Here is a 9,788-nt window from a genome sequence, read left to right on the forward strand (position 1 = left end):
AAAGGATGACATGTTGGCAGTGGGCCCTTTGTATCTAGAGGGACATCAAATTATCCCTTGTGGGCTATGGCTTCGTCATCGTCAGCTCGATCGTTTGCTTTAACTTATATAAGACTGTCTCTAATAGATGATCCATATGAGCACCCAAATCCAAAATGGGTAGTAGGAGACCTAAATCAGCCTCCAACAGAGTACCTATACGGAAGACCCATTTTAGGTTGTCTGAGAGGCACAACCCAAATATGAGTATCATCTATCCTGGAAATCCATTTGCAGAAATGATTCTCTTTTGGGTCCTGTTGTTGGAGAGGATGTCGAATGTGTATTAAACCATTTGACTGTAGCGCTATCCAAACGTTGAATGTGTCTTGTATTTTAGGTGTTGTTGTTGGAGATAGTGTAAGGCCCGTGTTGAAAGACGTGATAATTATCTCCTGTGGGCTTTGGCTTCGATAGGATAGGTTGTGTAAATATCAGCTAACAAACTCTTGATTTGCATGGTCGTGATAGTTAGTTGTGTTGACGTAGTCATACGTGAAGATAGCTTGTTGTAACAAACTCACGAGTCACGATCAGCTCTCTCGGCTTGTTAGCTTCTGTACTCGCATCTATTTGTGTGGCCACTCGAGGGGCTCTTCCTCGATATAATTAACACGTACCCGTCGGACTCTAGTAAGAGAGCCGACATTCCAAGCGCCTCTGATCAATTCACAGTCCGGTCATGCACGCACGCGCCGCGTGCCACCAGACTTCTTCCAACTGCGTCGCCACCATTCTCGTCCACGCGCTAGGTAGTAGCTGCCTAGCTGCTTCGTCTCATCTGCTTGCTCGTGCTGCGCTGCCAACGAACCAAGCGACGCCGGGCAGTGCACGGCAGCGGCGACACATCGATGGAGAAGCAGCAGCACATCGACGGAGAAGCAGCACCAAAGATCGAGCGGGCACTGCGCGGCAGCAGCGACGCCGCCCCGGCTGCGCGCCAAGTACGAGGCAACTCGTTGTACTTGTACCTGACTACCCGTGCGTACTCCACGCACACGCTCTACTCTTCGGCATGTTTCTTTGCCACGGTGGAATGCCAAGTGAGCAAAACCGGGGAAGGGTTTTTTTTTTTTTGAATGGTTTGGCAAATTTTAGGGTGTTGGATATATGGTTTTATACTTCAAGGGTAAAGTAGTCCATAGGCCAAACATGAGGGGGTTATATATATTTTTTCCTATAAGAAATTATAGTTTTAGAGCCGATTTCCGAGCGAAAACAACGGACTCTTTTTGGGTGTTGTAGTATTATAAGAAATCAAATAAGAAACTATAGTTTTAGAGCCACTGATGTATAAAACCGTGGTTTAGAAAAAAATGGTCTAGAGTGGAGTTTTTAAAACTCCAAAAAGACTTCAGTTTCAGCAATACCATGGTATTCAATACTATAAAGTTTGTTCCACCCAAACACTTAATGACACTCTAAAACCAAATTATTTCATAAAACCATGGTATTTATCTAAAACTCTAAAAATACTTCGTATCCAAACAGGGCCTAGTTCGTTTTCCATTGCATAATTTTTTTCCAGGTTTTTTTTAAAAAATCTGCCAGAATTGATAGGTTTCATTTTCCACCGCATAATTTTTTTCCCCGGAGGTTTTTAAAAATCTCCCAGAATTGATAGGGTCCTGCAATGTAGGCTCCAAAACTTTTTTTTTCAGTCCTTTAACTTTTAAGTGATTCATTCTACATTACTCGGTCCAATTATCAACTTGAATTCACACTTCAAATGGACCATTTGAAAAGTTGAAGGACTCAGATGGTCACATGAGAGTTTATAGACCCAAATGAGATTACAAGAAAAATTTAAGGACCCATAAATTCTAGGATTGAATCTCTTTTTGGCCCATCAACTCTTACGTTTGTCTAATTTTAACCTCCGAAAACTAAATTAGGTAACTTTGGCATCTCAACTATCAGAACTGATCAATTTTGACCTAGGTGCCTGTTTTGAGTGGTTTTTAGGTGTCTCAGGTCCATTGCTAATGTTTATGGAAGGAACGCTCGTGCGAATCAACGTGGCCAACCTATTAAGCCGGTACAACTCGTCAACTTGGACCGGACCAACTCAAACCAATAATTAGTGTGAAAGCATCTAGGCCTCTAGTTGGGTTTCGGTGATTAATGACAATACGAGATTACTATGACTAACGTGTGTTTTGCAGAGGCAATTAAGTTAGGTCATGGTAATGGCAATTGATTGGGCAATCATGGTGTCATGCCCCAGACGATGGAAATCGTTTTGGTTTTCAAAGGATGGACGACAAGGTTAAGGATTGACTAGTTCTAAGTGTCGTTTGGTGTTGAAGAGACACTTAGAGTAGTTTAGGACTTTGTTTTTTCTTTGGCCGTACTATTAAGGGGGCTATGGACTAGTAGCTTGATCTAGGTGAGTCTAGTGAGTTAGGTGTGGCGCACACATGTCAAATCTAGCACTAGGTAACTCCGGAGTAGCTCTAAGATCAATTGGAGTAAACTCCATTCACATATGATTTCGAGTTGAAAGTGAATGGAGGGTCAAATGACTGATCGGACGCTAGTCTAGTTGTGACCGGACGCTGAAGGGTGAGTTCGGTCAGTTCATTTGATCAACTAGAGCCGTCTGGTTGCGACTGGACGCTGAGTGAAAAGTGACCGAACGCTGGGTGCCACAGTCCGGTCAACTCTAGAGAGGTTCTAGAGAGGGAGATTCCTGATCGGACGTGTCCGGTTAGTGCTGACCGGACGCTGGTTAGGATCCGGTAACTGACCGGACGCTGAACAGCAAAGTGACCAGACTCTGGGTGCCAGCGTTCGGTCAACATCAGTAAGGTTCCAGAGAGCAGTTTTCGTGACCGGACGCGTCGGGTCAGTGATGACCGAACGCAGGTTAGAGTCTGGTCAGAACTTAATGGCTTTTTCTGACATAGTAGTAGGGATAACTGGTCGGAGCGTCCGGTCACCCTACAGAGTGATGACTCAACCTCCAAACGTTATGTTTTGAATGAGGGGGTATAAATACTTACTCCACTCATCCAAGGGAGGTCTCTTGCCCATTTGTTCAGCTAAGAAACACCCTTGAGAGTGCAAAGGAGAGCAAGAGCCTAGTGAGGTGATTGAGATTTGAGAATCCAAGATTAAGACCTCATTAGTGCAAGGAGAGTAGCAAGTGTGCATCCACCCTTCTCATTAGGCTTGTCGTGGTCAAGTGAGAGTTTGTGCCTGTTACTCTTGGTGATCGCCATCACCTAGATGGCTTGGTGGTGATTGGGAGTTTGGTGATCATCCGGCGGAGCTTGTGGATGACCCAACTCAAGTTGTGAGCGGTTGTGGGGGTTCACCGCGACGGAGTGTCAAAGAATCAGCCCGTAGAGAGCACTTGATCCTTGCGCGGATTAAGGGGGAGCTACACCTTTGCTCGGGTGCTCCAACAAGGACTAGTGGGGAGTGGCGACTCTCCGATACCTCAGCAAAATATCACCACGTTCCTTTCCTTCTCTTTACTTTAAGCATTTACATTTGAACAATTCATTTCTTGTCTTTATATTCTTAGAATTGCCATGCTAGAGTAGGATTGGAACCTAGAGCGCAAAACTTTTGTACGGTAGAACAATAGAAACATAGTCTAGGCACAAGGGGTGAAGTGGATAAGTGTAGGGTTTAATTATTTTTAAGAATTTTAGAATTAGCCCAATTCACCCCCCTCTTGGGCATCTTGATCCTTTCAATTGGTATCAGAGCCTCGTGCTCGTTAAATTAGGCTTAACCACCTAGAGAAAGATGTCCCACGGGGATGGACCTCCTCCTATCTTTGAGGGAGATGATTTTCCTTATTGGAAAATCTACATGGAGGCTTATTTAGAAGCCTTAGATGTTGGAATACTTAGAGCCACCTCTTAAGGTTTCCCAAAACCTAAGGATCCCACCAACCTTCAAGGCGATGAAATAAATTACGAAAAATAAAATGCAAAGGCTAGAAACACCATCTTTAGAGGCCTTTGCAAAGATGTTTTAACCGTGTACGGAACCACAAGGACGCCCATGCACTATGGTCGGACATTTGTGCGCTCCATGAGGGAACAAAGAGTGAGCATGAGGAACGCTATCATCTTGTCATGAAAAAGCTTAATTCTTTTGAGATGCTTCCTAAAGAAAGTGCTAATGAGATGTACTCATGCTTGAACGTTCTTATAGAGGAAGTCAATGGGCTAGGACTTACACAAATGCAACCCTCCGATGTTGTAAGAAAAAATTTGAGTGTCCTCCCCATTGACAAATATGGGCATATTATGACCATGCTTCATCAAGGTGATCTTTCCACCGCTACACCAACTCAAATATTGGGAAAGATCAATGCTCATAAGATGTATATGCATATCACACCGCAAGATGTCTCTTCTTCCACCAAGAAGAAAGACTTGGCATTCAAGGCTAGCCAAGAGAACAAGGGTAAAGCAAGAGTTGAACATAAGAGCTCAAGTTATGATGAAATTGATGATGCAAGTCTTGCTCTCATGGTGAGGAGAACCGCCAAGATGCTTAAGAAGCTCAACAAGAATGGTGTCAAGTTTGATGAAAAGAAGAAGTTCTTCACTAGCAATAGAAGGAAGCCAATCTCTAAGATGGATTGCTATAATTATGGAGAACTTGGTCATCTAGCTCATCAATGTCCTAAGCCCAAGAAAGACAAGTACAAGAAGAAGTACAAGGGCAAGAAAGATAACTCAAGTGATGAAGATAATGATGAGAAGAATAAAAACAAGCCATACAAGAAGAAGGATGACAAGAAGAAGGATTTCCACAAGAAGAAGAAGAATAGCAAGGCATACATCATCAGTGATTGGCTCACAGATATTGATTCGTCAAGTTGCTCATTCGATGATGATAGTGAGAACGAGAAGATTGCCGCTATTGTGATTGACTCTTCACTATCTTCACCGACACCACCGCCATCATCCTCTACACACCTATGCCTTATGGCCAAGGGTGAAAGAAAGGTACAAAATGATGATGATAGTAGTGGTGATGATCATGCTAGCAATGATGATAGTGATAGTGATGATGAATTTGAATCACCTTCATATGATGATCTTGTCAAGTTGCTAAATCAATATACTAAAATTATTAGAAAGACAAGAGCTAAAAATGAGAAGCTAGAACTTGAGAATGACTCACTCTTAGCTAAACATGGTGTTGAGCTTAGAGAAGAAAATAAAATTATGTCATTCAAACTCAAGGAGCTCAAATCATCTAAAAAGGAGCTTAAAGAAAAACATGATAAACTTGAGGGCATACATAATGAGCTCACCACTAGCTACAATATGCTAAAAGAAGAGTATACCAACCTCAAGGTTAATCATGATAATCTTGTTATCTCTCATGAGTTATTATCCAATGAGCCACATGATGCTACTAACCATGTTATTAAGATTGATATAGCTACATCATGCGATGATTTGATCATTGAGAGCATTGAGCAAGGTTCTAGTAGCAAAGGCAAGCAAGTGGTTGAGTCTAACAACTATGATGAGTATGTAAAGATCAAGAATGAGAAGCTCAAGAAAGATCTTGAAAAGCTATCAACCACCAACACCATCGTGATAGAGAACCTTGACCATAATTGTGATCTAGCTCTTGAGAATGAGAAGCTTAAAGAAGAGAACAAGAAACTCAAGATGGAGAAAAATCATGATGAACTCAAAGAAGAGAACAAGAAGCTCAAGTTGGAAAAAGAACATCTCAAGACCGGCTTGAGCAAGTTCACAAGAGGTCAACATCTTCAAAGTGAGCTACTCATGAATACCGTAATGAAGATGGATAGAAGTGGCATTGGGTACTTGGCACATCAAGAGAAGAAGGCTGAAGCTCAACACCAACAACAACACAAGTCAAAGTCAAAGCCAAAGAGGTGTTTTGAGTGTGGACAAGAAGGTCACTTTGCCCATGAGTGTCAAACTCCACCACCACAACCCTTGCCCAAGCATGCTAGACCCTTTGCTTTTAATGCTCATTACATGCTTAGAAAGGATTCTAGTAGAAAAATAAAAGTCATATTCTTAGGACCTCCCAACAAGAATAGGCCTAAGAAAATTTGGGTTGCAAAGTCACTTGTTGAGAAAAGTCAAGGGCCCCCAACAAGTTTCGGTCCCTAAACAAGCTTGATCTCTTGTGTGTAGGTGAACTACAAGACCGGTGGAAGTCATTGAGTAATTGATAGTGGTTGCACTCAATATATGACCGGTGATCCTCATATGTTCACCTCACTAGATGAAGAAGTAGATGGCCAAGAAAGGATAACATTTGGTGATAATTCAAAGGGCAAAGTTCAAGGATTGGGCAAAGTGGCTATATCAAATGATCATTCAATTTCAAATGTGCTATATGTCACTTCATTGAGTTCCAACTTGCTATCCGTTGGTCAATTATGTGATCTTGACTTTCAATGCTTGTTTACCGAGAAGGAAGTGGTTGTATCTAAGAAAGATGATGATCAAGTGATATTCAAGGGTTTTAGGTACAACTTTCTGTATCTAGTGGATTTCACCTCCGAAGATGCTAACTTGAAGACATACCTATTCACCAAAACATCACTTGGGTGGCTATGGCATAGAAGACTTGCTCATGTTGGGATAAGCTCACTCAAGAAGCTTATGAAGAATGAATTGGTGAGAGGGTTGAAGGATGTGAAATTTGAAAAGGACAAGCTTTGTAGTGCATGTCAAGCCGGTAAGTAAGTTGTAAACACTCATACTACAAAAGCTTACATATCAACAACAAGAGTGCTAGAGCTCCTTCACATGGATCTATTTGAACCAACAACCTATAAGAGCTTGGGAGGAAATCTCTATTGTCTTGTGATTGTTGATGACTACTCTAGATACACATGGGCATTCTTCCTTCATGACAAGACCGAAGTTGCATCATGTTTCAAGAAGTTTGTCAAGAGAGCATAAAATGAGTTTGAAGTGAAGCTGAAGAAGATAAGAAGTGATAATAGAAAAGAGTTTGACAACACAAACATTGAAGCTTATTGTGATGAAGTTGGAATCAAGCATGAGGTCTCCGCAACATATACTCCTCAACAAAATGGTGTAGTTGAGAGAAAGAACCAGACACTTATCACACTTGCAAGAACAATGCTTGATGAGTACAATACACCCAAAGCTCTATGGGCGGAAGCTATCAACACTGCATGTTATGCATCCAACCACCTATTCCTTCAAAAGTTTCTTGGCAAGACACCTTATGAGTTGCTCAATGGGAAGAAGCCGGATGTCTCATTCTTCCAGGTGTTTGGTTATAAATGCTACATCTATAAGAAGCAACAACACCTAGGGAATTATTAAAGACGTTGTGATATTGGCTTTCTTGTTGGTTACTTATCAAAGTCCAAAGCATATCGAGTATTTAATCATGTCACTGGCTTGGTTGAAGAAACATATGATGTGGAATTTGATGAATCTAACGGCTCCCAAGGAGCACATGAGAATCTTGATGATGTAGGTGATGAACCATTGAGAGATGCTATGAAGAACATTCTAGTTGGAGACATCAAGCCTAAAGATGATAAAGATGATGTACAAGTGATTGATCCACCTTCTTCATCAAATGTGCCACAAGATGGTGATAAAGATGGAAGAGTAGAAAATGAAGATACTCATGTCTCTCATGATCAAATGGTGGCATAAGCTCAAGATGTTGATGCTCCACATCTTCCTCCTTAAGTGGTTGATAGAAGAAATTCACCTCTACTTCAAGCTCATCCATAAGATCTCATCATAGGGAGTCCTTCAAAGGGTGTAATGACTTGCTCTCAAAAACTTGCTTCATTTATTGAACATCACTCTTTTGTCTCTTGTGTTGAACCTAAGAATGTAGAAGAAGCTCTTCAAGATTCCGATTGGATAAATGCCATGCATGAAGAGTTGAACAACTTCACTCGCAATGAAGTTTGGACTCTCGAAGAGCGACCACAAGGTGCAAGAGTCATTGGAACAAAGTGGGTGTTCTGCAACAAGCAAGATGATCAAGGCATTATAGTGAGGAACAAGGCAAGACTAGTTGCAAAGGGGTTCTCTCAAGTTGAAGGGTTGGATTTTGGAGAGACCTTTGCACCGGTTACAAGACTTGAGGCCATTCGTATCCTCCTTGCATATGCATTGCATTATGAAATGAAATTATATCAAATGGATGTTAAAAGTGCATTTTTAAATGTCTTCATAAATGAACTAGTCTATGTTGATCAACCTCCTGGGTTTGAAGACCCTAGATATCATAATCATGTTTATAGGTTGTTTAAGGCGCTATATGGGCTTAAGCAAGTCCCAAGAGCTTGGTATGAATGCCTTCGGGATTTCCTCATTGAGAAGGGCTTCACCATTAGGAAGGTCGACAACACACTATTCACCAAGAAGCTTGATGGAGAAATCTTCATTTGTCAAGTATATGTTGATGATATCATCTTTGGATCATCAAATTAAGATTATTTCAAAGAGTTTGGTGAATTGATGTCGAAGGAGTTCGAGATATCTATGATTGGAGAGCTTACATTCTTTCTTGGTTTTCAAGTCAAGCAAATGAGAGAACGAATTTTCATCTCTTCAGAAAAGTATACCAAGGATCTTCTCAAAAGGTTCAATATGGATGAATGTAAGCCAATCAAGGCACCAATGCCATCTAATGGACATCTCGACCTTGATGATGGAGATAAAATGATTGATCATACTCTCTATAGCTCTATGATTGGTAGCTTGTTATATTTGACGGCATCTAGGCCCGACATCATGTTTAGTGTGTGTATGTGTGCTAGATTCCAAGCTAATCCTAAGGAAGCTCATTTGGTTGCCATTAAAAGAATCCTTAGGTATCTTAAGCACACATCAAGCATTGGTCTTTGGTATCCCAAAGGAGCTAGATTTCAACTAGTTGGCTATTCCGATTCGGATTATACCGGTTGCAAAATTGATAGAAAAAACACATCCGAAGGGTGTAATTTGCTTGGTAGATCACTAGTGTCTTGGTCCTCCAAGAAGCAAAATAATGTGGCTTTGTCTACCGCCGAAGCGGAATACATTGTCGTGGGTGCTTATTGTGCACAAATACTTTATATGAAGCAAACTTTGCTAGACTATGGTGTAGTTTTAGAAAAGGTACCTCTTTTATGTGACAACGAGAGTGCGGTAAAACTTGCTAATAATTCAGTTCAACACTCTCGCACCAAGCACATAGATATCCGTCATCACTTTCTTAGAGATCATGTTGCTAAAAATAATATATCACTAGAAGGTGTAAGGACCGAGGATCAATTGACAGATATCTTCACTAAACCGCTAGATGAAGTGACATTTTATTGGTTGAGGAATGAGCTTAATGTGCTTGATTTTAGTAACTTCACTAGAAAATGAGCTTGTGTTGTCCCTTGCATTGCATTGTAATATACAACATGTTTAATTTTTGGTAATGTATTTAGGGTTTGTCTAACATGGTTAAGATAACCGCTGAAAAGCGTGTGAAGAAGCTTAACCTTGGATCAAACTTGACAAGCAACTAGAATTACTTTCAAGTATTGCATTGCATATGCATGTGTGTTGCTTTGTCGTTTCCTTTCGATTACCCTTTTATTGTCTATTTTCTTAAAAAGAATTATAGCCTAAGGCAAAATATTTTAAAAATTTTGAGGGTTTGAGAGAGGTCACTCACATCAGTCCCAATTAGGGTTTATTTGGGTCTTATGGGTTTGAGAGAGGTCACTCACATCAGCCCCAATTGGT

The sequence above is a fragment of the Miscanthus floridulus genome, chromosome 9, assembly GCF_019320115.1.
Source record: "Miscanthus floridulus cultivar M001 chromosome 9, ASM1932011v1, whole genome shotgun sequence".
In the NCBI taxonomy this organism is placed as follows: Eukaryota; Viridiplantae; Streptophyta; class Magnoliopsida; order Poales; family Poaceae; genus Miscanthus; species Miscanthus floridulus.